At 44.4% G+C, this 26,943-nt stretch overlaps 1 protein-coding gene across 4 annotated transcripts in view; it reads right to left on the bottom strand.

Annotated features, from left to right (window-relative positions):
* Positions 1-24,321, bottom strand: part of LOC119658881 — a 228,289-nt gene extending 203,968 nt beyond the window's left edge. For 2 of the 4 annotated variants that reach the window (XM_038066653.1, XM_038066656.1), the window contains exon 1: positions 23,700-24,321. The gene's annotated coding sequence lies outside the window, so the exon portion shown is untranslated. Of the gene's footprint in view, positions 1-7,704; positions 8,360-16,326; positions 16,612-23,699 lie in introns of those variants that run through there. The other 2 variants (XM_038066654.1, XM_038066655.1) reach the window with 2 other exon arrangements.
* Between the last annotated feature and the right edge of the window lie 2,622 nt (positions 24,322-26,943).

Genomic DNA, 26,943 nt, shown 5'->3' with positions numbered 1-26,943 from the left:
AATTCACTTGCGAAGATTGTTCTGAACATCGAAGTCGATGGTAAAGGACCAAAAAGCAGGCCGAAAAAACGGTGGCTTGATACGCTGGATAGGGATTTAAAAGCCTCGAGGTTGCATCCAGATCAGGGATTCGATATAGCCAAATGGCGAAACCGATCACGATGAGCCGACACCGCTTGTGAACGAGAGAAAGGGTGAAGAAAAAGAAGAAGACTGCAGTGTCAGAAGAGATGAGATGATTCATTTAAAAGACGCTGGGCTCACAAAATTATCCCAGATATTTCAAAATGGATCAAACGACGTCATGGAGAAGTTAACTACGACTTAATCTAATTCCTAAGCGGGCACGGAGAGTATCGCGCTATTCTTGATCGGGGCTTGACAACCCCTATATTCCCCGACACGATTGTGGACGATGTAGAGCATGTTGTTTTTAACTGTCCGAAATTCGTCGCACTCAGGTCGTAGGTGAAAATTGATGCCGGGCATCGTTGTCACCCAAGAATGTCGTGGACCAGATGGTAGCCTCAAAAACATTTTGGAAAACGGAGGAAAAACTAATGAAGGCGATCCGCAATATGCGAAGGGAAGAGGAGGGTGACAAGTAACTACTCGATCCGCAGATAATAGCTAATCCTGCCCGAGATGTAACCCTTAAATGGCAGTCCCGCGAAATAAGTGAAGGAGACAAAGGTGCTTTTAGTGTGTAAAAGTTTGACATGAACGTATGGCAGGAGCCAACTGTAGATTTTGGAACTTCCCAACGACAAAGAAGGCCTACAAATGACAACAGAAGTTGATTTCAAGCCCACTTTGTGACAAAACCAAAATGTTAGTAACTGAAATGTATGAATACAGTGACTGCTAAAAGAAATTATCGGTTTTAAAGTTTTTAAAGACCTTTCGAAAAGTTTTCAGAAGTTTTGAGTTTTGTCACTTCCGCATCATAAGAATTCCGCTTCTGCTTGCAATTCCATCTCTGTCCGCCACCCCGCAACCCAGGACATTCAGTTTCGCTAATACAGCGACAAACTCGTACGCCCCACCTTTTCGTTGGATAAATATTGAGAACTTTCCAACCAACCTACACTCCGTTGTCAAGTACAAATAAATTGGAATCACAAGTCATCAAGTCAATGATTTTATTGCTGAAAAGGAGTCAAAGTGAATCCTTTCCAATTTTCAACTGAGGAACTACAACAAAACGCGGCGCTAATTCCCATCCCGAGCCCTCTACGCAGTTACGTTCTTATCTTATTACCCGATAATATTATTTCAGGCTTCCTAATTAAGTTGAATTGAATGGCCCCAAGAGCAGTATTCATTCTCTATAAAATTTCTCAGTATCATTTTAAAGAAAACGACAGGAATGATGAGCAAACCTTTCTATTTTTCGGACATGTCCTTGCGACGTTTCTCGTTCGTTTTATGAAAATCCTCCGACGACATTAATTGGATTGGGGCGAAAAAGATTCTCATTGGATTAGAGGATAGTGCGGTACTTTGTTGGCTCCCCTTTTCAACTCTGCACGCTATCGCCATCGTGAAGGAGATTGCTTTCCTTCAAATTTCATTCGAGTATAAAATTAGATTTCATTAAGCGGTCGCCGGTCGTGGCGAAGCCGAAAGGACAAAAAACACTAGAAATGGAAATTCCTTCATTGAAAGGGTTGAGTAGGTTCACTGACGATCCTTTGGCCGGGCTCGGTTTTTTTATTCTAGTGAAAACTTTTGCTTTATTTTTCGACATTGTTCTCATCATCGTCGGCAATTGTTTGAATTAAATCAAATCTCTCGCAGATAATATTCCGAATAATTTTATGAAATGCTCGCACATTGAAATTGATTTGATTTTCTAATTTAATAAAACAGATGGAGGGTAAGTTTTAGTGCCAAGACGAGTGGGTTCCCAATTGGGGATCGTTAAATTTACTTAATGAAATAAGAAGCCAGTAATCTGATATAATCAGGAGTTATTGAGGCTTATTATACCCTTTTAGAACGCTTGGGTAGCTTCAAGGGAAATGAAATTAGCGCTGCAACTTACTCATCATCATCATCAACGGCGCAACAACCGATATCCGGTCTAGCTCTGGCTTAATACGGAATTCCAGGCATCCCGGTTTTGAGCGAGTTTCACCAAATCGATATCCTTAAAGGCTGTTTGGCGTCCTCGCCTATGCCATCGCTCCATCTCAGGCAAGGTTTGCCTCGTCTTCTTTTTCTACCATAGATATTGCCCTTATAGACTTTCCGGGCTGAATCATCCTCATTCATATGGATTAAGTGACCCGCCCACCGCAACCTATTGAACCGGATTTTATCCACAACCTGACGGAGATTTCGTCGTTATGGAATCGTCTATCCTCATGTACGGATCCAAAAATTGTTGGGAGGATTTTTCTCTCAAAGCGTATTCGATGGACCCAATTACCCAATAGCAACGACCTATCACCTATCCACCTAGTAAAAATGGTGCTTGGTTATAACTCGACAGTAAGTACGTTACTGCCGACAAGGTCACTTAAAGTTTTAATCCATTCACATAGACAATGTTGGTTAACTAGTTTAGTTCAATGGGGGAATCGCAGCTCTTACCACTTAGGCCTTTTATTAAGCCCATTGTGCTGTAGCCGAAAATTGCCTATTTAAGAGCCTCATGCCTGCCGCATTCCCAGGTTTTTGGGAATCTGGGAACATTCTCCAAGCCATGCCGATATATCCTCGTCTAAGATCTGAGTACGCCAGGAAGCTGTATATGAAGTGCAGGGTCGCCTCTTCCTCCTCCTCACATTGGCTGCATGTAGCTGAGGTCACCACCCCAATTTTTTCCATATATTAACTTAAGGGGGAGTGTCCAATTAAAAGTCCTACTAGATTTTCATATCCCATTCCTTAAATGACAAAAAAATACCACTCTAACCGCTTCGGGCTCTTTTATAAAGATTTTTGTCTGCCGGCAATAGTTCAAATTTCTTCATTCGGTTGCGTGAATCCATGCAATTTCACCCTTCATAATAGACTTGACAGTAGACGGCCGGATGCTAAATGCTGACTCTGGCGCCACCATTGCGAATCCAGACCCTTGGCGAGCTTGTCTGTTTGCTATTTACCAGCGAATTCCAAATGTCCCCTTCAACTCCACACCAACTATTGTAGCTTAATATGTCCTTTCAGTTTAGTGCTGGTAACGCTGCCCGACTGCCGAAACAGATTCAAATGATGCTACTCCCCCATTTTTGTCCCAAACATTTCTCTACTGCCAATAAAATGATATTTATCTCCGCCTCAAATATGGCCGCCTACTTTCCAAATGGTCGGACCAATTTCATAATCGGATTTCCCGAGAACACTCCTGCGCCCGATCAGTCCATCCGCACCTAAGCCGTCGGCGAAGATCATCAGAATTGTAATCCATTGTAAACTATTCTTCCCTTTTGCTGAGTAGGACGGAGTATGTTTTTTCGGTTGGGTAAGGTTGACAACCCTTTACGGAAACCAACTTTTTACGAAGCCACAACAGGAGCCTCGGGCTGGATTGACTACAAAACGACGAACCCGGCAACGACAATGGAATAACGATTTGTGCATTTTCTCGCGGAACGTGCGCTCTACAGAGATGGAGCTGCCAAGCGGCTAGCGGATATCCTGTCCCAATATAGGGCTGATGTAACAGCGTTACGGGAGATGCGTTGGACAGGGACCGGTTTCCTGGAGAAGAGTCGCTACACCATATATTAGTGGCCATCCAGTAATCCATATGCTCGGAGTAGGTTTCTTAGCCAGTAAAAAAATGAAACCTGCTGTTATCGGCTTTGAAAATATAAGCGAAAGGCTGTGCACTCTGAGCTTGCGAGGCAAATTTAGAAATATAAGCCCCTTAACCTTTCACGCCCCTACAAAGGAGACTACAGTATCGGGGAAGTATCTATGGCAGTAGAACAAACCCTCGAAGACTCTCCCGGGTATGGTATCAAATTCATACTTGGGGATTTTATCAGCCAAGTAGAGACGGAGCCCATATCCAGGCGATACGTTGGCTCCCATAGCTTCCATCAAAATTCAAATGGTAACGGACTGCGGATTATTCAATTAGCAGTGTCCCACGTAATGGTTGTTGGAAGTACCTGGTTTGCGAGGAAAGCGGTCCACAAACAAACCTAGGCCTCTCCAGACAGGACCACTTTCAACCAAATTGACCACGTGCAAATCGAACGCCGCCACCTCTCAGCCTTGATGAATGTCAGAACATATAGGGGGACCAATATAGACTCGGATCACTATCTCGTTGACATAGTGCTCCGAGCTCGAATAACAACACCACCCAGAATCCCCTCTGACAATCAGGTAAGAGTTAACACTGAAGCCATCCACAACACAACCCTCCGCGACACCTATAAGAGGGAAATGGATGCCGCAATAACTACAGTCAACAGAGGAGGAAATGAAACATCAACAAATGATGTTCACAACCACCCGAAGAACGTTACCATTGATACGGCCACAAACATACTTGGTCCCAACCGCAAAAGGAGTCAGAACGGCTGGTTTGACGATGAATATAAGCTTGCAACGGAACCGAAGAATACTGCATACCGAGTAATGTTGCATTCTCAAAGAACGCGGGCACGCGCGGATTCTTATCACGAACTCCGGCGAGCCGAGAAGCAACTTCACAGACGGAAAAAGGAAGCCTGGGAGTGTTGGTTCTCCCAGGCTGAACTATAAAAGTACAGGGAGCAAATGCACCAGGCGTGCCAGTTTTATCAACAAGTCAGTAGGATGAAGCCTTACACACTTCGATGTCCATCCTGCCGAGACAAAGAGGGAAATCTGATTTCTGACAGAATGGGCATATTGGAGCGATGGGTTGAGTACTTTGATGAACTACTGAACAACCAGAACACCGGCGAGTTGGAGGTCCCGCCAACTGAAGACGACGGACAAATACTGCCACCACCAAGTTTAGGAGAAACAGTCCGTGCAATTCATCGGCTAAAAAATCATAAGTCGCCAGGAGCCGATGGAATTATAGCTGAATTGGTTAAATATGGAGGCGACCAATTACACCACGTGGTTCATCAACTTATACTCAAGGTGTGAGACAGCGAATCAATGCCTTACGATTGGCAAAGAGGCATTATCTGCCTCTTACATAAAAAGGGAGACATCACACAGTGCAGCAATTATATATATTCTCCTCTATCTTGCTAGACCTGATCGCCCCATGCGCCCAGAACATCATTGGCCCATACCAAAGAGACTTCACTTCAGGCAAATCAGATTTTCTCCGTGCGGCAAGCGGTAGAAAAACTGTTGGAATATCGACATCAGTTCCACCAGCTTTTCATCGATATTAAAGTCGCCTATGATAGCATAGCCAGGGTAAAACTGTACACGGCCATGAGAGAATTCGGTATCCCGACGAAATTGATAAGACTGACTAGGCTGACCCTGACCAATGTGCGAGGCCAGATAAAAGCAGCAGGATCACTCTCGAGACCATTCTAAACAAGGGGTCTAAGACAAGGGGATGCCCTATCATGCGTCCTCTTCAACCTGGCCCTGGAGAAAGTAATTCACGATGCCGATGTAAATGCGAGAGGCACCATCTGCTGCAAATCCACGATATCGACATCATGGGAAAAACAACCCGATATGTACAGTCTACCTTCATCTAGATCTAGCAGGCGACGCGAGATCTTGGGCTGCACATCAATGAAGGCAAGACAAAATATATGGTGGCAACATCAGCACCAAAAACCAACCAACCAACAACATCAAACCGCACTGGTCAAACAGGAAGAATAAAGATAGGAGAATACAACTTTGAGACCGTTGATAATTTGTCCTATCTAGGGTCGAAAATTACAACCCATAACAGCTACGATGATGAAATCCGCGCACGGTTGTTGTCAGCCAACAGAGCCTATTTCAGTTTACAAAAACTGTTCCGCTCGAAACGTCTCACCACAGGGTCAAAGCTCTTACTGTACAAGACAATGATCTTGCCAGTCCTTATATATTCCTCGGAGACTTGGGTTCTTAGCAAGAAAAATTGAGAACTCTTAACCGCGTTCGGAAGAAAAATCCTCCGAAGAATTTTTGGCCCCCTATATGAAGATGGACGATTCCGTAGCCTACACAACGACGAAATCTATGAGCGATACCATGACCATCAAGTCGTGGATAAAATCCGGCTCAATAGGTTACGGTGGGCGGGTCACTTAATCCGTATGGATGAGGATGATCCCACCCGGAAAGTCTATAAGGGCAATATCTATGGTAGAAAAAGAAGACGAGGCGGACCCTGCCTAAGATGGAGCGATGGCGTAGTTCAGGACGCCAGACAGCTTTTAGGGATATCGAATTGGTGGACCTCGACGCAACCGACGCAACCGGGATGTCTGGAGTTCCTTATTAAGGCAGGCCTAGACCGGATACTGGTTGTTGCGCCGTTGATGATGATGATAGACGGAAAACTCAATTTTAACCAGCACATAGAGCATGCGAAAAAGCATCAACCACCGAACGTAGGAGGACCGCGGCATATTTGCAGCCTGCTCATAGCCAGGGTGGTGAGTCCTAGTTTGGGGAAGAGCGCTGCAAGTTTTAGGCAATACACATAAACTGAGTACGGTTTACAGAAGAACAGTGTTAACGGTGTATTCTGCATTCAGGACCGTCTCAGACCATGCAGCGTTCGTCATCTCGGGAATGATGCCGATTGACAGCCTGGCAACCGAAATGATGAACATTTATAACACCAGGTCCATCTCTTCCTTATCGCAGGTGAAAAAAGCCGAAAGGAAGAGATCCATAAGCAGATGGCAATAGTGATGGGACCAGTCAGACCAGTCCATCGGGGAGTGGCTGGAGAAAAAGCATAGGGAAATCAATTGTAATCTCACTCATTTTCTCACCGGCCATCGAGGATACCGTCAAACTCTAAGTAAAGTGTTATCACCGGAAAATTTTGTCCGGAAATGGTAACTTGCCAGGAAGACTGGGATGCGATTAATTCCATGATGAGTAATCCAGGATAAACTGTGGAAAGCAGAAGAAGTGAGAAAGGCGCGGTTATGAACCTCGCGGGGAGACGGAAGGAAGGTAATACCTAAAGGTGGTTCCACGGGGTGGGGGGGGGAGGAGTAGTGGGTAAAAATCCCACATTCTGGCGTGCCCAGGCCAGAGTCTTTTGAAGATTTCCACCTGCTTAAAAACAAAAAAAAGACAGACAGACATTGAACCGATTTTAATAAGGTTTTGTTATGCAAACAGAACCTTAAAAAGTGACTATCCCCAAAAACCAGATGATCAATAAATTGTCTGAGGGATTTCAACACCGATTTATTTGGTATTTTCCAACTATTAGGAGTTTCCCCAATCCAGGTCCGGGTATCTTGCTAGCAACAGTTGCCTTTCCCCCAGAAGTTTTCACACTATGATCGAATTTATAGTACTTCCTTCTCACTTCAATCCGAAGTATCAAAACACTAAATTCGAATCATCGCGAGTAAATGCCAAAAATAAGAAAGTGTGTCATACATTCACATACCCAACCGCAAACTCAGAAGAATTTGGCAATGAACTCAAACCAATCCAATTTTCGAAGTCTCCACTATTAGAATTTGCATATACTCAGTTTCACCTTCCTCAGCTAAAGCGAATTTTCGCGTTAAGTACTATTGCCAGAATAATTACCTTCAATAACTCACGAGGGGAACATCAACAAAAGCTGCTATCCGCTAGCGTACCTCCTCCTTGCCAAGCACACAGCTTACGCCACAACTCAATTCCTATCTTTTGGGTTCGCGGCCAACAACACCAATTTATAAACAATGAAAAGATTTAATTCTGATTGAGCACACACAACTTTTCCTGCTCACTCGAAACAGATAGACGGACTAGATCCACTCGATTTTTTCACCGGACACTAATTTAAAACCGCAAAGCAGAAATTATTCCACGTCGAGGTCACATATAAAACTTCCGCCAACTGGTTGGGGCTAGGTAGCCGGGGGAGCCGCTGGCTGTGAACTCCTCTAGGGTCCGAAAACTTGGTCGATGATGACTGTGACTTCTTGACGTGAACACAAAAGATACTCACGGCGCTCCCCAACAATGGAGTCAGCCAGCAATCGTTCAAAGTTGTCGCCACAGAAGCCAGTTGGGCTCTTGATACCGTCTTGGAAGAAAACTATTAGCTCTAATGCCGGATATAGAGTTTGTCGACCTGTTTACTGTTGAACATGAACAATTTTGTGGGCACTCGGTTACATACCGTCCAGTTATAACGACCCAGTGCTAGGGAGGTGATATAATACCTTCTATCAGTTCAGCTGCTCGACGTGTTTACCTAGATAATGACGTCAATTAGGCAAGAGCTACCACTTTCAGGAAATCAATCTAAGCCCCCAATCTACATAGCGCAACATGTCCGACTGGATTTGCCGCGATTAAAACCGATAGTGGCGAGGAAGATACACAAGCCAAACAGCAGATACTTCACAATTAATTACGTCCCAACCACCCTCGTTCTATGTTGATACGAAGAATTCGCCCGAGCTCCAAAATCCAGTTTTGGGCACTCAACAGCCTCTAAAAGCAAACATCGCTCAATGGGAGCAGAAGTTACGAGGGATCAGTGCAGATATTATATCTCATATGGTGTCCAGGGAGAGATTCCGTCTGCGAATTTACATATGCATGGGGAATACCCCTTGGTGGGTAACAAACCTGAAACGATAAACAGAGAAAATCTCGAAGAGGGAACATTTTAAGGAGGTATCCGAGCTGAGTGGTTCTCAAAACAAAAACATTTTAAATCCTTACCCACAAATGAAAGAGATTCGGAGCGCGTCAGATTCCTTTGGATTATTTATCTGTCGGGTTAGAAATATGCAGATATTGAGCAAAGAAATCGAAAAAAGACCATCAGTAAAAGGAATAAGCATGAAAAAATCTCAGCAAAAAAAGGATCCGAAAATCCAAGGCAGAAAAGAGCTAAAATATAAGTCAAGCTCCATGAAGAGCATGTCAGAAGTATCTGAACTACATGTTTTGTATCTAAGGCAACACAATCTCATGTCTGTAGTGATTGGAACGTCCATCAGACCATTACAAAGCCTGAACAGGATATGAAATCAGGTGGGATTATGCGTTGCCAAAGGGAAGAGGAATTAAATGTCAGGCAAGGTACTCGTGAGAGAGATTTTCATCAGAAAAACAGGATCTAGGAATCTACGATGGACTGACTCAAGTGCGAAAAATCACAGTCAGAAAAGGAAGAGCGAGAGTTGTTCACCGGAGGCTTATGCGCGTTGACATATAAATCTATGCATTTCCGGATGTACATTCACAGGTAAGTGCATGCAGTAGCGTGAAAAAAATACAGTGAAGGTGTATCTTCGGAAAATAAAGCGGACATAGAAAAGCAAAGAGAAATGGACGATATAGTTCCTTAAGTACCAATAAGAGGGCTGAAAGATTGGTAACCTTCCAACTAATACTGCGAGAATTTCAATATCAAATGCAGAAGCGAGCCCCAGTTCCGCAAAGAAGTGCTAATGGAGACAGGTGGCCAGCAAACACGTCATGCTCTTCCAAAACAGCTCGATAACAGTCATACGGTCATACAGTCATAGCGGTGACTGCATAGCACCCACAAGGGAGTCTTATATTTACAAATTAAGGTTCACAGGGATGCTCAGTGTTACACAAAACAATCGACAATGTCATGTTATCACTTAATATCGAAAAATAAAAAAATACACACATAAATATTTGGATAGAGTACAAACAGATTCCTAACTCTGCCATGCTATTAACATAGCATGCTGCTCCCAAGTCCAGGTGAAGGAGGAGGGTTTGAGGAAACGTACTTTATACTATCCTCAGTAAAACAAAAAAAAATGCTAAGATCAGGGAAACAGATAAATAAAGTTGGAGTGATTCCACTATGCTACATCCCACCTGATCTCTCTTGATGATGGGTCCTGCGACAGCCCGCCCAGAATATGCATTTTCGTCGTTGGAAACAACATAATCGGATCGAGTTACAAGCCTCGGAAAAATGCTAGGGCGTCCACCTCAGTCGACACGGCAGGACGGGCCCCGGTCCAGTCGAGAAATAGGCAAGGATCCTTGGCGCATGCAAGGACGTAAGTAAGTTAGTCCGAGCAAAACAGATACGTATCTGCACGCTAAATATTGGCACTCTAACTGGAAAGACCGAGAAACTCGCAAGACCCCACCGGAAAGGCGTATTTATATCTGCGCTCTGCAAGAAACGCGATGATCTGGTACCAAAAGCTGCGATATAGAACGCGAACGCTATCAACTACTCCTTTTTTTGTCGCCCAGACGCTCAATACGTTGTTGGTATTGCCATCTCAGAGAATTTCCGTGATGCCATTAAAGAAGTGGAATGATTTGATGACCGGCTGATTAAGCTCACCATTAGATCAGCTGATCCCACTATTCACTTCGTACACACCCTAGACAGGTTGACCTTATGCCAAGAAAGATACTTTCTGACAACTTCTCGATGCAAACACCTTTAGGAGAAAGGGGTATGGAGCGCGTAATGAGGGTGGCAAGCGTATAATCGATTTTTCCGGACACCCATGGCCCATGATACTTGGCATTGGAATGAAGATGTTGAAATGAAGGTCCGTGAAAAGAAACGCCTCCACGACAAGTTTCTCAACGATAAAACGCTAGCCAATTGGCAAATTTATAAGAATGCCAACCGAGAAGCAAAAGAAACCGATCATTGTCACCCGAGCGGCTTATTGCAAAATTCTTTACGATAAACTGGAGACTCGGGATAGCGAGAGAGTTGCCAAAAGCCCAAACGAACGCACACAGGATATCGAACACTTTTGTTGCATTAATGACAAAAGCGGTACTTCGCTTTTCAATCGTCGAGCCGCGACGGATAGATTCCGAGAATATTTCGAGCAGATTTCAACTGAAGAATCTGGGGGAACCCCCACTTCCACAATCATTGCCGATATTTGGAGCAGTTCCACCTCTCAGCGCAACTGGTGCTCAGAGGTGGCGAGGAGGAAGACAGGGCAGCAACCCTGTCGGCTAAACCAAAGCCAAGTGGCCGATGAGAACCTCCATAGTGGGGGCACCGCGAGACGCTGTATCGCATTGGCTTGCCGGCCGTGATTCAGTAGGCGAATGCTCCAAAGGCCTAATAAGGGTGATCAGACCCGAGTTTTCACGGGGACTCATCTGAAGTGGCAATAGTCACGAAACCTTACCAGAGGTATATTGGTTCCATGGGAACCGGGATAGCCCCTGAATTCACATACTTCAGGAGAATTGCCGTTGTATGTGCGTTCAGCTCCGTTGTTTGCGGGAGCTTTATGGGGGTTGTGGTTGGGTTCAAACGAACAGAGACCTTCGAGTCTCAGCGAGGCGTTGCGTTTCAAAACGGGTGCCGTACTCCTTAGTTCGGGAGATATTTTGGTAGGTCTTGTATCCGCCAGTATGAATGCTGAGCCATGCACTCGGTATAGACTTGTACCGTCGTAGCTTAGTATGGCGGGGCTCTGATAGTGGTCACAAAATGAATCCGTGTCTTGAGAAGACCGTAGGATTAAGTCCACGAGACAAGTACTCACGTTAAGCCTGGTGACTGTCAGCGCAACTGATGTCGAGGAGCCAATAAAACGAATGAAATCGGAGAAAGCAAGAGGACCAGACGACATGGCATCTGAACTCTGGAAAGCGAACCAAAGAAAGATAATCCAGCAGAATGTTCAAATCGTCCGATCCGGTTACTTTCCCATACCATCCCATAGAATGAATGCATTCTTGACAAACAAATACGCGGAATCATTGAAATAACCGTAAATCAAGCCGGATTTGTCAAGAGCTGCGGACATGCTGACGCTGGGCGGTTACTCATGGAGAAACACCGTGAGAAGCGTCGCCTTCTTTACATTGCATTTCTGGATCTGGAGAAAGCATTTGACCGTGTACCACACCAACGCATCTGGTATGCATTATGACAACTTAATGCCAAAAGAACTCGTGCGCTGGGTCTAACTGCTCTACCATGATCCGAAAAGTAAAGTTCGAAGCGTGGCGGGTGTATCAAAACCGCTTCGTATCTCTGTTGGTGTCCATCAACGAAGTGCCCTCTTACCACTCCTCTTTGCTCTTGTTATGGACACTATCACACAGGATATCCAACGTCCAGTGCCCTACACACTGCAAAAATGATCTCGACCACCTTACCCGAATATGGAATGATCGCCTCATGCTGAAAACTGAGCTTTTGATGACCGATCTCCATGAAACAGTTACAATCACCATCAGTGGCAGTCACCTCGCCAAAACTGAGCAATTTAAATATCTCGGTTCAATATTATGGAGCCAATGGAGAACTGCGTTATAAAATTTCTTCACGCATTAACTCAATCTCAAATCGAAAATTTACCGCAATGTCGTGTGTCGTGTGTCGGTTCTCTATGGTTCTGAGTGTTGGCCGACTATACACAACTATGGAGGACGTCTTGCGGTAATGAAGACGAAGGTGTTGCGTTGGACTAGTTGCGTAACACCGATCTTGGAAAAACTGCGAGAGAAGCGTCTTCAATGATATGGTCACGTAATTCGCGCCAACGAGAATTCACTTGCGATCAAAAGGCCGGCCGAAACAACGGTGGCTGAGGACGGGGTTTTAAAAGCCTCGCGATTGCATTCAGATCAGGCATAGGATAGAATCGAATAGCGAAACCGATCACAACGAGACTACCCCGCTTGTGAATGGGTCAAAGGCAGTAGAATTTCGAAATTATTGGATTTCAGTAATCGATTGTACCAAGATAGACAGGGAAACGGAAGCTGACCGCTTCAGGTATGAAAGGTTTTGTGTATTTCTTCTGTAAGAATATTTGAGTGCACGACTATTCATTCCATTTGTGCGTAGCCCGTAATGCATATGCATTTAGGATGTCTGACTACTGTCTTTATTCTGATATTAATAGTTAGTGCTTTGGGTTGCAGCAAATTTACACGGAAAAGACAAATTTGAACTACTGTAACTAGGTCAGTAATAGTAAAATTTACACTATCATCATCATCATCAACGACGCAACAAGCGGTATCCGATCTATGGCTGCCTTAATAAGGAACTCCAGACATCCCGGTTTTGCGCCGAGGTCCACCAATTCGATATCCCTAACAGCTGTCTAGCGTCCTGGCCTACGCCATCGTTCCATCTTAGGCAGGGTCTGCCTCGTCTTCTTTTTCTACCATAGATATTGCCCTTATAGACTTTCCGGGCTGGATCATCCTCATCCATACGAATTAAGTGAACCGCCCACCGTAACCTATTTAGCCGGATTTTATCCACAACCGGACGGTCATGGTATCGCTCATAGATTTCGTTGTAATGTAGGTGACGGAGTCGTCCATCCTCATGCAGGGGGCCAATAATTCTTCGGAGGATTCTTTTCTCGAACGCGGCCAAGAGTTCACAATTCTTCTTGCTAAGAACCCAAGTCTCCGAGGAACACATGAGGACTGGCAAGATCATTGTCTTGTACAGTAAGAGCTTTGACCCTATTGTGGGACGTTTCGAGCGAAACAGTTTTTGCAAGTTTGAAATAAGCTCTGTTGACTGACAACAACCGTGCGCGGATTTCATCATCGTAGCTGTTATCGGTTGTGATTTTCGAGCCTAGATAGGAGAAATTATCAACGGTCTCAAAGTTGTAGACTCCTATCTTTATTCTTCCCGTTTCATCAGTGCGGTTTGATGTTGTTGATTGGTTGACGTTGCCACCATATATTTTGTTTTGCCTTCATTGATGTGCAGTCCAAGACCTCACGCGCCTGCTCGATCTGGATGAAGGCAGTTTGTACGTCTCGGGTGGTTCTTCTCATGATGTCGATATCGTCAGCATATGCCAATAATTGGGTGGACTTAAAGAGGATCGTACCTCTTGCATTTACCTCAGCATCACGGATTACATTCTCGAGGGCCAGGTTAAAGAGGACGCATGATAGCGCATCCCCTTGTCGTAGACCGTTGTTGATGTTGAGTGGTCTTGAGAGTGATCTGCTGCTTTTATCTGGCCTCGCACATTGATCAGGGTCAACCTAGTCAGTCTTATTAATTTCGTCGGTATACCGAATTCCCTGATGGCCGTGTACTGTTTTACCCTGGCTATGCTGTCATAGGCGACTTTAAAGTCGATGAAAAGATGGTGCAACTGGTGTCCATATTCCAACAGTTTTTCCATCGTTTGCCGCACAGAGAAAATCTGAACCAGCCGTTCCGACTTTTTTTGCGGCTGGGGCTAAGTATCTTTGTGGCCGTATCAATGATAACGTTCTTCAGGTGGTTGTGAAGATCATTTGTTGATGCTTCATCTCCAGGATCTCTGTTGACTGCAGTTATTGCGGCATCCATTTCCCTCTTAAGGTGTCGCTGAGGGTTGTGTTGTGTATAGCTTCAGTATTCACTCTACCACGAAGGTAATGGCTAAAATAATTCGCCTTTCATGGACCTTAACCAAATGGCTCGAAACTTGGAGAAGAATGTGAGGAAGGTCGAAATGGAAATGAGTGACAACAAAGCTCTCCCACCTGAATCAATGAGCAAAACATAGGAGGAGTTAGAGAGTTTGTATATCAGGATAACGCTATTACTCTCGATGTTAAACTACCCTTCGCACTTTTGTCCCAAATCTGCAAATCTAGGTGTCTTATCATCACAATCCAGTTCAAGTTGTTCAGTGTTAATGTTCTTTTTGTGATGGTATATGGTAACAATTTTTGAAAATTTACTGTTATTGATACTCGAAAACTTGGACCGTTCGCCAAAACCTGCCCTCATCATGATGTCTCAATAATAGAGCTATCATATTAAAATAGGTTTATTATTTAACAACCGCGTTTATCCGGAAAGGACTACAGCTATTAACATGAAATTCAGTTGAGATTTCGTGACTACATACTTCTGAATAATTATCCTAAAGATTAACCAGATCAATAAATAACATTAATTTAAAAAAAAAAAGCCTCTACATTCCATTAAAGATAATTGTAAGAAACTGACCAACAGATTTGTTGGGGATACCGGTGCCCGTGCGGTCACATAAGTTAAGCATTGCTGGAAGTTGTCAGTACTTGGAAGGGGGACTTGATATATCTTTTAAATCATTCCGTCACTTGAGAGCAGATAAAAATGAGGTGTGCAGATTAGAATAAGAATTAGAATAGAATGAAGTCACTTTTTCCATTTATTTTGTCCACTTTAATTATGAACTGTACACAGGTCTTGGAATACTCGACGCAATTAAATATGAATTGCAAAATCTTTAATAGTTTAAGGGTCGACCTTCCACTTTTTATGGTTCCTGCCTGGTTTCATTGTAAGGAAAATATGAAACGAATACAAATGTGTAGAAAATAAGGAAGAGTTACTGTCAGTCCTCTTTAAAAATGCTGAAAAATAGGAAGGTTATAGAGCGTTGCCTCCAATCTATTCTAAAATATCAAGAATCGAGGTAGACCACCCTTCAAAAATATATATTGAGGAAAGCCCATACTTTCAAATCCCTAAATCGAGAAAATATTAAACTGAAGTCGGTTCACATCGGCTGATATATCCATCAAGAGTGCTTTTGAAAAAAAGAACTGAAACTACTTGAAGCTACTAACATTAGAGTAACCTTGTACCCGCTGGCCAGTTTGGCTTTCGTAAGATAAACTGTGCTCGAACGGTGAACCTAATTGAAGATGCACTAGCCAAAACCTATGTTCACTTTCATGATGTTGCCCAGTGCGTGATTTCAAAGGCTGCAATTCAAACTATGATATAAAGAAATTTGCCAAAGAAGTTCTACCAGGCACTGAAGTCCTATATCTCCGAGTGCCTTTACGAAGTCAGTTATGAGCAGATACTCCTTCAGGTATACTGCAAATCAGTGGGTACACTTGCTGCAATCCAGTTTTCTTTGTTTCTCATGTACACCAATGGTTTACCGAATTATTTTAACTTCGGAAGCAAAAAAATTTCCCGATGAGACGGTTATTTGAATATGAACATAAAATCAGTGCTGAAGAAGCTACAGGCCAATTGCTGAAAACTATTGATTACAAAAAGAAATGGACTACAAAATAGAGAATACAATTAAATGAAAAGAAAGTCTGTCTGTCTGTGAGACTATACGAAGTCATTACCAACGAACAGGATATCCTGTCCGCCAATAAAGTTAAGTATTTAAGTATGACACTACCCCCATAGAAGGGGAGAATTAAAATTCAAATACAACCAAATAAACTGCGTCTTACCCTAACAAGCGCGAAGCACACAATAAGTAAACGAAGCTGCTGGATTAAGCACACTCAGTTATAATACCACGTTAATACCACTCCAATATCTCTGATCACACAAACTATCACTGAAATTAGGATACTGCACAACACTAGCAGAATTTGCACCTAATCAAACGAACAGTCTAAGGACAGCACTGACTCGAAACTGTTGCAGCACAACCTAGTAGGTTACCAACGACAATGTGCAGTCATGCTATCCTTCGAAGCTATATAAACCTAGCAGCCTGACAACGTTTATATTCCTTTAGAAATACAGCGCATGCTTAGGCTATTTGTGGATAATTGACGGCTTTTGATTGGTTCCCTTTTTTGAACCTTTTTTAGACGACTAGAGAGCATGCTAACATGGGGAGAGAGTAGTTAACAAAGTTAGTTCTAGTTTGAAAAAGGAACCAGGGAAACGGATATCCTGTTTTGTGTCCTTTGTGCCGATCGACTCACTCTGAGATGACCTGCAGCATATGTGGATGCGATGATGAGGAAGTTATATTGAATTAACTACTCATGGGAACTTTATTGAAGTATCAACTGATAGACAAATTGATGATGATGAAAGCAAAATTTCCATCTACCTAACTTCCTCTCTCTAAATTGACGATAAAAGGAAAATTTTAAATAAACAAAGGTGACCACATGACTACAGTTGTTCTTATCACCGCAAGGGAATAAGGAAATAATAAGGAATATAGGCCATGAATTAAGTGAACAAAAGTTATAAATCATGCAGTAATCCTGAAGATAGAGATATTTTGAAACAAGCAAATATAAGAAAAAATCTCATGACATTGTAGTACTGTACTAGTGCTTTTCCGATACCTCATAATCATGTCGATGTTATATAATCATTGGATCAATGCCGCACTAAGCATCAACAATTGAACTAACCATAGATGCGTTGAGCAAAGCTTAACTCACTGTGGCTGCATATCACTTACACTTTGAGATTGACATTTGACTCACTCCTCAGGAAATGACAAGGAGACCAACATCGATCCCTTCACCTGAATCTTTCAAGAGAAGAAAAGATTTTCTTTTTTATCTAAGCATTGAACAAGTGTTGTGCCCGCATCCACTTGATGACTGACCGGGCCAATTGGCAAGAGAGTTTCCCCTGCTTTTTTAGATCATTATCATTTTGGGCTAAATATCCAACATTAGACAAAAGACGTCTAACGGTTTCATCCAGAGCGAGGACAGCTCTTCAGACGTTGCCTCACCTCTGCCTGACAGCCGCTTGACCAAAAGTCAAGCCAGACAAAACAAAAGTGCGAATTTTATATGAAGCGACATCCAGAGGTCACTTCGGGTCATTCAGTTTTCAGGGCAGAATTGAAGCAACGTCTCTCTAGCCTGGATGAAACCTTCAATGGTATATACGTAATAGACTAGCGGGCAAAACTTTACCAAGGCTTTCTCATCTTCGCTAACCTTTTTTTCGTTCGGTAGCGAAGTCGGCACGTTTGGGAGGCTCAACCAAATCAACATCTAACATGTCAAACCACCATTGTTTCAGTCAGCCTTTTACCCATTTTCCCACCGACTTCGATATGCAAACCATCTGACTAATTTCTCGTCAGCGCGATTAACCTCGAAGAAGCCCTTTCGACAGTTTTTCCAAAGACTGTGTAACCGCATGTCGATCGCGGATGTCCTCATTTCGTTGGATATTACGTCACTGATCCAATACAACATCTTCGTCTTCATTGCAACGAGGCAGAATTCATTGCTTTTGGTAGTCAGAAAATACTCAGAACCATAGAAGCCAAGTTCGAATAGCGATAGAACAATTTTACCCCGAAGGCCTCTTTCCGCGGTCTGACCATAACCAGAATCCCTATGAAACTTCCACTAGGAGGTCGACCACTATTAACCGGGCAAAGAACATATGCCCCAGGAATTCTCCTGAAACATATGAACTCAGAGAGCTATCCCGGTCCCCATGGTACCAAATAAACCTTGGCGCTGACAAGCCGAATTAGTCCAAATGCCGACAATGCTTGTGAAAATGGTACCTGTGGAAATTCTTCCGCTGAAATTTAATCTAAGTACTCCCGCACATGTTGTCGCTGGTCGGCCCGTAACCAAAGTACCGTTCTTTTCATTAGCACGACAGAAGTGTTCGACATGCCTATGCGTTTTTGTTACCTCTTGGCAAGTAGATAGAGATTACTCTCGTCATTTCTAGTGTCCAATTTATCGTTAAGATCTTTATAATAGGCGAATGGGCCAGTGTTTTACTGGCAAGAAATTTTGGTGACAGGTTTTGATGTCAAGTACAGTAGACTCTCAACATTCGCGGGTTTAGTATTCGCGAATTCGACATTCGCGATCGCATTCTATTTTATTTTTTTTCTTTCTTCCCATTTGTTGTTTCAAAAAGCGACAGAAAGTGAAGCGCTTCTTAGAAATATGTATGTAGTTTAATCCTGGGACTGACTCCCCTCGTTATCATACCACATAAGCAAAAACAATTCTACGAAACATTTCGTGAACACAAGTGGGGGATTCTGTGTTTTTAACATTTCAGTTAGTGCATCCGGGACTTCCAGCAATAGTGCGATTTCCACCAAACTTGGTAGGATCATGCTTTATATTATAGCCCATATTACTGCACAATTTCGTGGTGCTAAGATGAACTTAAACGGGGTTTTACAACCAATTACTAAAAATTATAGTGACATACTATTATTAACTTTATTTGACCAGATATCGGTATGGAGAGTATTTCTGAGAATGGGTCCGTTAAAGAAATGATCACTTTCAACCCCCCGTACTCCCCACCCTTCCAACAAATGTCAAAATTTAGACTCTATTTGGAAAGTACTAATCGAGACCTTTCATTTGATATTGCAGATGACTATATTTGGTGAAAAAAAAAGTACACCTCCCTTTTGCATGGATGGGGACCCCCTTAAATACGACGTAAAAGGATGTAACTCACTGTATGCGTGAGCATTTACAGTTCCCACCTTTCCGCCAAATTTAGTGTCAATCACTAAGCCGGTCTCCGAAAAAAATTTGTGTGACGGACAGACGGACGAACAGACAGACATTAAACCGATTTTAATAAGGTTTTGTTCTACACAAAACCTTAAAAAGAAGTGCTTCTCATTGCGGGAAAGATTAAAATTTTAGACAGATTAAAGGTAAGAGAGAGTGCAACGATGGTTGCTCGTGTATTCTCGGATCAACGAATCTACAGTGAGATCGATGAAAATGAAGAAGGATTTGATGAAAGCAAGTGTTGCGAGTGTAGGTTGTCAGGCAGCTTCGAAAATAACTCGTGTTTGCGAACCTCCTCTTACAGCACCCTTGATTCGGCCCAAAGCAAAGAGAGTTTTCGATCACATCCGTTCTCTAACAATTGATGAAACTGTGAGTAACAAGGATTTTTTTGCCAACAAAAGTTGGTTCGAAAAATTTAAAAAGCGATTCAATCTGCACAACATAAAACTTGTCGGCGAAGCAGCATCTACGGATTTTGAAGGTGTTGCTAAATTACCAGAAGAACCTGGAAATTTGATAAGAGAGAAGAAATATAAGCGAACGGCTATGCACTCTGCGTTTGAGAGGCAAATTTGGAAATATAAGCGTCATAAACGTTCACGCCCCTACAGAGGAGGGTGCAGAATAGGAGAAGGATACCTTCTACGAAGCAGTTGAGCGGAGACTCGAAGCCTGTCCCAAGTATAATATCAGATTTCATCAGTCAAATAGAGACGGAGCCCGTATTCAGGCGATTCGTCGGCTCCCATAGTTTACATGAGGATACCAATGATAACGGACCACCACCAAATTGACCACGTGCTGATTGAACGCCGCCACCTCTCAGGCTTGATGAATGTCAGAAGATATAGCGGGGTCAATGTTGACTCGGATCACTATCTCGTTGACATAGTGCTCCGGGTTCGAATAACAACACCACCCACAGTACTGAAGCCATTCACAACCTATAAAATGGATGCCGCAATAACCGCAGCTAACAGATGTCCTGAAGATGAAATATCAACAAATGATCTTCAAAAGCAATAAACATACGGCTCCCCAGCCGCAAGAAAAGTCGGAACGGCTCGTTCGACAATGAATGTAATCTAACAACGGAACGGAAGAATGCTGCATAACGAGTAATGTTGCATTTTCAAAGGACGCGGGAACGCGCGGAGATTTATCCCGAACTCCGTCGAGCAGAGAAGAGACTTCACAGACGGAGAAAGGAACCCACCGAGAAGAACAGGGAGCAACCGCACCAGGCGCGGAAATTTTACCAACAAGTCAGTAGGACGAAGGCTTATACACCTGGATGCTCATCCTGCAAAAACAAAAAGGGAAAATCTGATTTCCGAAAGAATGGACATATTGGAGCAATGGGTTGAATATTTTGATAAACTCTCAACAATCAAAATATCGGCGAGTTGAAGGTCCCGCCAACTGAAGACGATGGACAAATGCTGCCACCACCAAGCATAGAAGAAACAATCCGTGCAATCCATCGGTTTAAAAACCATAAGTCGCCAGGCGACCAACTACAGCAAGCGGTTCATTAACTGATGCTCAAGATGTGGAACAACGAATCAATGCCTGACGACTGGCAACGACGCATTATCTGTCCCATACATAAAAAGGGGGATATCACACAGTGCAGCAATTATAGAGGTATCACGTTGCTGAGTACCATCTATAAGATATTCTCCACTATCTTGCTAGGCCGGATAGCCCCATACGCTCAGAACATCATTGGCCCATACCAAAGAGGCTTCACTCCAGGCAAATCAGCAACAGATCAGAATTTCTCTCTGCGGCAAGCGATTGAAAAACTGTTGGAATATGGACATTAGTTGCACCATCTTTTCATCGATTTTAAAACCGCCTATGATAGGATAGCCAAGGTAAAACTGTACACGACCATAATATAATTCGGTATCCCTGACCCTGATCAACGTGCGAGGCCAGATAAAAGCAGCGTCACTCTCGAGACCATTCAATATCAACAATGGTCTAAGACAAGGGGATGCCCTATCCTGCGTCCTCTTTAACCTGGCCCTGAAGAAAGTGATTCCCGATGCAAATGTAAAGGCGAGAGGCTCCAGCCTCTTCAAGTCCCCTTCAAGATCTATGTTGACGATATTGACATTATGGGAGAAACAACCCGAAATGTACAGATCGAACAGGAGGCGCAAGATCTCGGGCTGTACATTAATGAAGGCAAGACGAAGTACATGGTGGCAACATCAGCACCAAAAACTAAAGAATGAACAAAAACAATAAAAATAGGAGACTGCAAACGTTGAAAATTTCTCCTATCTAGAATCGAAAATCACAACCGATAAAAGCTAAGACGATGAAATACACGCATGTTTATTGGCTGCTAACAGAGCCTATTTCAGCGTACAAAACTGTTTCGCTCGAAACGTCTCACCATAAGAGCAAAGCTCTTACTGTACAAGACAATGATCCTGCCAGTCTTTATATATTCCTTGGAGACCTAGGTTCTTAGCAAAAAAAGAATTGTAAACTCTTGACCGCCTTCGAGACATGAATCCCCCCGAAAATGTTTGGCCATGAAGAGGGACGATTGCGTAGGCTACATAACGACGAAATCTATGAGCGATACCATAACCGTCAGGTTGAGGATAAAATCCGGTTCAATAAGTTACGATGGGCGCCTGAGATGGGACGATGACGCAGGTCAGGGTATATCGAATTTGTGGACCTCGACGCAAAACCAGGGTGTCTGGAGTTCCTCACTAAAGCAGATCTAGACCGGGTACCGATTGTTGCGCCGTTGATGATGGTGATGCGACCGCAGAGTTCAGTTCCACCACCTTCTCGCAGGATCAAAGATCTTACAGATGGCAGCCCACGTTGGGCGCCATATATAAATATCAGGAAATCTTGGCACAGGTAAGAGACTGGTCATTGTACATCATTTAAGTTCAGTTTGACAACTACGATCTAAGTGATGCCTATAGGTTTCCGATCCACAAACCAAATGGTATTCACTGATTATCATAGTGGTGAACCAAAGTGCAACTGTGTCTTGATGTACGTAAGCGTAAAATCGGCACTGCGGAAGACGCTTACCCATTGCCACTCAATGACCGTATTTTTGGCCAGCTACCGTAAGATAGAGCTTAGGAGTGAAGGCATCTTTTAGATTTGCAAACTGACCGTTCCATCAGTTTCTGACCATGTCCCTTAGGTGGCCCTAAGGACTTAAAACCGTGCATCCATTGATGATTACGGTCAACTCTGCTTAGCTACGACATCACTAGAAGGTACTTTATTTTGCAGATGGCTTATTTTTAAGTTGTTCATGACAAAAGTCAGGAAAAAATATTTCAATCTTTTCAAGCTGAATGAATTTCTGCCGTCTGGATTTCTAAATGTAACATTTCAATATTCCTCCTGGTTGGTAACCATCACCTCACCTTGCTTTAAAAGTTGATCAATAAAAATGATAATTATTCATGAAAAGGGTGGGTTCTCCCAAAAAAGGACGACCTTCGACAATTCAATATAAGTAAATCAAGGCCCCACTGCAGTTGTCACCAATGCACCACTTTTATGGCGAATCAAATATAATTCGCTGGCCAAAAACGCCTCCTTAAAGAACAGCTGTTCACTTGGGGTCCAGATATCGCGCAGAAGTCAAAACCGCATTCCAACTATCACAAAGAGAGATGTCGGCGTTTAACTTGAATCTATCTCTCCACTCCCCACGGGCAAATATCATTTAAATTGAAAAGACACCGACCCAATGGAATATAACACGGAATCCTATCTTTCTAAGTTTGTACACGAGCCGACGCTAAACCTACCCACTTTTGGGAGCCACTCCATTAAGCCACAAAGCCATTATAGATTAGCATTAAAAAACGGAGGCTACCCATGTAATGCGCTATGTTAGCAGTGCTAAGGCTGAAGAGCGGAAGCTGGACCTCGGATCTACATAAATTTTCTGATAATGAAGTGTTTATTCCCCTAAACTGTTTTTCATCTTCTCGCGAGGAATTATTGCGGCAATTTGTCTGCGTCTGCGACGGGGTGTTCGGGACGTCTGTTCCCTCACCAATGGGGCTAGAATCGGTTTTATTCTAAAAGAACTCGAAATGCTTGCTCCCCTCCTCGCGTGCTGCCTGTTCGGAATCGTGACCACGAAATCTTGTTGTTAATGGGCTGACTATGAGTAACGCCAACGTATCTATCTGTGGCGTCCTAAAACTGATAGCTGCAGCAAATAAGCCCCAGACACGGGGTGGAATCGAGGAAAAACAAATAAAGTGTCACCAAAACCAATAAAAAGGTGACGGACGGCTGTCGGCGCTTACATCAATTCACAACTTCATAACTCGCCTCTCGAAACAGCTTCACTCCAACATGTTCCGAAATTACATCACCGCCGCAGCACATCCACACACACCCATGGATGCAGTCGCGTCTTGGCCCCACTAGCACGGCACTCAGTACGCACAATGCACAAACTTTACCGTAATTTTCACTGCAGCCGCGCTGCACACTCTACAACCGACACTGCACAAAACGCACCACAATCGGACGCAGTCTGAGGATTGTCTCCGGACGCAAACCGGCCGTTGTACTACGGGCACAATGGGAGCAACCGGAAAATGGTCGATTTAGCTGGAAAATGCGACGAAACAGTGCAATCGGAGCAGTCGGAAGCAGCAAAAACCACTAAACCACTTTCCAGTTCACAGAAACCGCTCGGCCACTCAGGGAAAAGCCAGGCCACGGCTAGAGCAACAACATCACGGCGAACAAACTCCCGGGACACTGCTTGGCCCTGGTTCGGAAGAAGCGACGGTTTCTTAGCTCGTCGCTAGCCACTCTCCTCGAAGACTGTGCCACTCCGACAATTTTCCGCACGGAAAACGCTCGCCCGTGCTCATCTCGTCGATATCTGACTGGGGAATTGCTCCTCCACTCCACAAACTCGGCTGCTCCACGGCCCCGCGGAAAGACGGGTGCCTACACCGAAGCGGATGTTGTAGGTGCAGCCAAGCAGCCTCGGCCGACAACCCACGGCGACAACGCAGGCAACAGCGACCACCATAAATAGCGCCCAACGTGGCTCCTGTGCCAACATCTACACCGAGCCCACGACCCGAGGATCCGCCGCCGAACAAGGTGCAAAGCCCCACCGCGCGGGCAGGAGCGTCCCGGGGTTTCCCGACCCTGTCATCCCCTCGCATCCCACGATTCACAGCCACGGTATCCATCAACATCCATGTTAACACTTAATCTCGTAATATATTGCCCATTTGCGTTCTGGCTCGGAGTGTTCGCAGGGGAAGCGAGGCACTCGCCAGCGCTGAATATCGACGCTGATTGGGGGGCACTTGGGGCGTGCGAGCGAGCTTCAGCCCCGATTTGCATAAACATTCGAGGGGCCCCGCTTGTTGAGGTCAATCTGTTCGCTAGATTGATATGTGCCTCGCTCGGGAACATGGAATACATTAAACCGAATTTATTGCGACGCTATGAAGACTGACTGGAACTAATTTTCGGCTAGGTCGAGGCGGGCGGGGGGTAACTGCATAGGCGGAAAGATGCATGTCAATGAGAGGAGTCACGAAAAAAGTCTTGGAAAGAATTTCAAGTTTATATTCTTGACCAAGGTGTCACGAACTTGCAATAGATATAATGACAATCTATCTTGCCACGAAAATCAGGTGTTAAATTCATGGATTCGTATCACTGAATTGCATAGCTCGACTGGCAGCATTAGGCATCACTTTTTGGAATAATTTCTCCAATTGTGGACAACTTGAGGATGCGTCGACTTATTTCCACGAGGCACCTGTGATATATGAGCTACCTGTCATCAAACTCAAGAGCCGAATTCCCTACAATTATTCTAGTACAAATTTATTGTGATTGTGATTAGCGAAATAAAAAGAATTTAAAATTTAAATTAAATTAAATTTTATCAATAATATAAAAAGATAGGCCCGGTCTGATTATGTTTCAGATTAAAGTTGCATAATTAGGCAAGTCTTCACACGACCTCCGCATGGTGGCCGCTGGAAACCGTCTTCGGGCGGGCCAAGAGTGTGTTGGGCCGGGCTGGGAGTAGGCTCATCCAACTGACGAGGATTTGCTTGTCTGCTGGTCATGTGTTAGGGGCAAGTAGATCTGGCGGGGGGAAGGACTGAAGCAACAGCCCGGGGATCGTCCTCCCTGCACCGGAGAAGGTGCTAATAGGACCCCAAGCCAAGGTGGAACAGCATACGCCGAGGGCTGTGTGGCCAATGGGGAGCTTGGTCTTTAGTATGCGAACTCTGAATACCTTGGGCACCTTCAGTTTCAAATAAGACCCTTACCCTGGTGGCCGGGCTAGCCAGGGTGGACATTCTTCCCGGACTACTCGTGGGACCAAGACATGGACTCAATTATCAAAAAAACAAAAACGACGACAGAAGAGGAGGCGATGATGCCAGGCGCATCATCGGAGGACGAGCTGCTGGCCTCCAGCCAGGAGACAGTGGCCGTCGAGAGCAATACACTCGGTGCCAGCCGTAGCACCGTTGTGCTGAAACCAACCGGAGGGACCTTGTTGATGAATAAAACAGGAAACGCCTGGCTGACGAGCAGAATGCGAAGCCCATCGCTCTAAAACGCAATCGATCTCAAGACGAGGTCGAACAAAATAAGAAGCGGAGCAGAGTGGGCAAGAGTGCTGACGCTAAACAACATCCGAAGGAAATTGTACAGCAACCGTCAGCCGCCGGGCCACGTACTGCGAAGCCCTTCAGCGACGTCGCCAGCAGTCAGTTACGTGTGGCGCAGGCGGATGACAATTCTGCTAGCGGCAAACTAACGCTGGAGGTGTGGACCAGTGTTGAGGCTAGGCTTTCGGGCATGGTCTATGAGCATCTCCTGGAGACCGGAGGCAAACATCCGGGACTCACCCCCACTTTGATTCATCTCAGGTGGTCCGTGAGTTCCACGTAATAGCTTGCATGGATCAGTTCTCTGAGGACTTTCTCGGTTCGTGTGTCGCTAAGATCAGCGACGCCTGGGAGGGCGTTAAGCTCAAGATCATCCCTTACGACGAGATTCCCAGGAGACCGGTCGCTTGCATCTGGTTGCCGAAGAGCCGCATGGAGAAGGACAAGCTCGTCCATTTTCTGCGCTTTCACAACCCCGGGATTCCCATGGACGACTGGGTTGTTATCAAGGAGGAGGAACCTCAGATAAACAGCCAGCCTGTACTACTCCGCATAAACGAGGAGTGCCTGGAGGTACTGAAAAAGGCCGATTATAAAGTGTGGTTCGGAGTCAGGAACGCCAAAGTAAAAGTGTTCCGCCCTCAAAACCGGACGACGACCTAGACCCAATCGACGCCGCCAACGAGCTGTTGGAGGAGATGACGATCAATGGTCCGACAGGGGCTGACAAACCCCCCACGAAAGCAGATCATGCTGAGGGTAACGCAGATAAATCTGCAGCAGTCGAAGTGCACCTCGGCTAATCTGTTCGTCTTCCTCTTAGAGGAAGACATCGACATCGCATTAATACAGGAGCCCTGGGTCGGAAGCGACCGAACCATCA

The sequence above is a fragment of the Hermetia illucens genome, chromosome 6 (assembly GCF_905115235.1).
Source record: "Hermetia illucens chromosome 6, iHerIll2.2.curated.20191125, whole genome shotgun sequence".
In the NCBI taxonomy this organism is placed as follows: Eukaryota; Metazoa; Arthropoda; class Insecta; order Diptera; family Stratiomyidae; genus Hermetia; species Hermetia illucens.
Note: the sequence above shows the minus strand (reverse complement) of the source record. Positions and strands in the feature narration are given on the sequence as shown.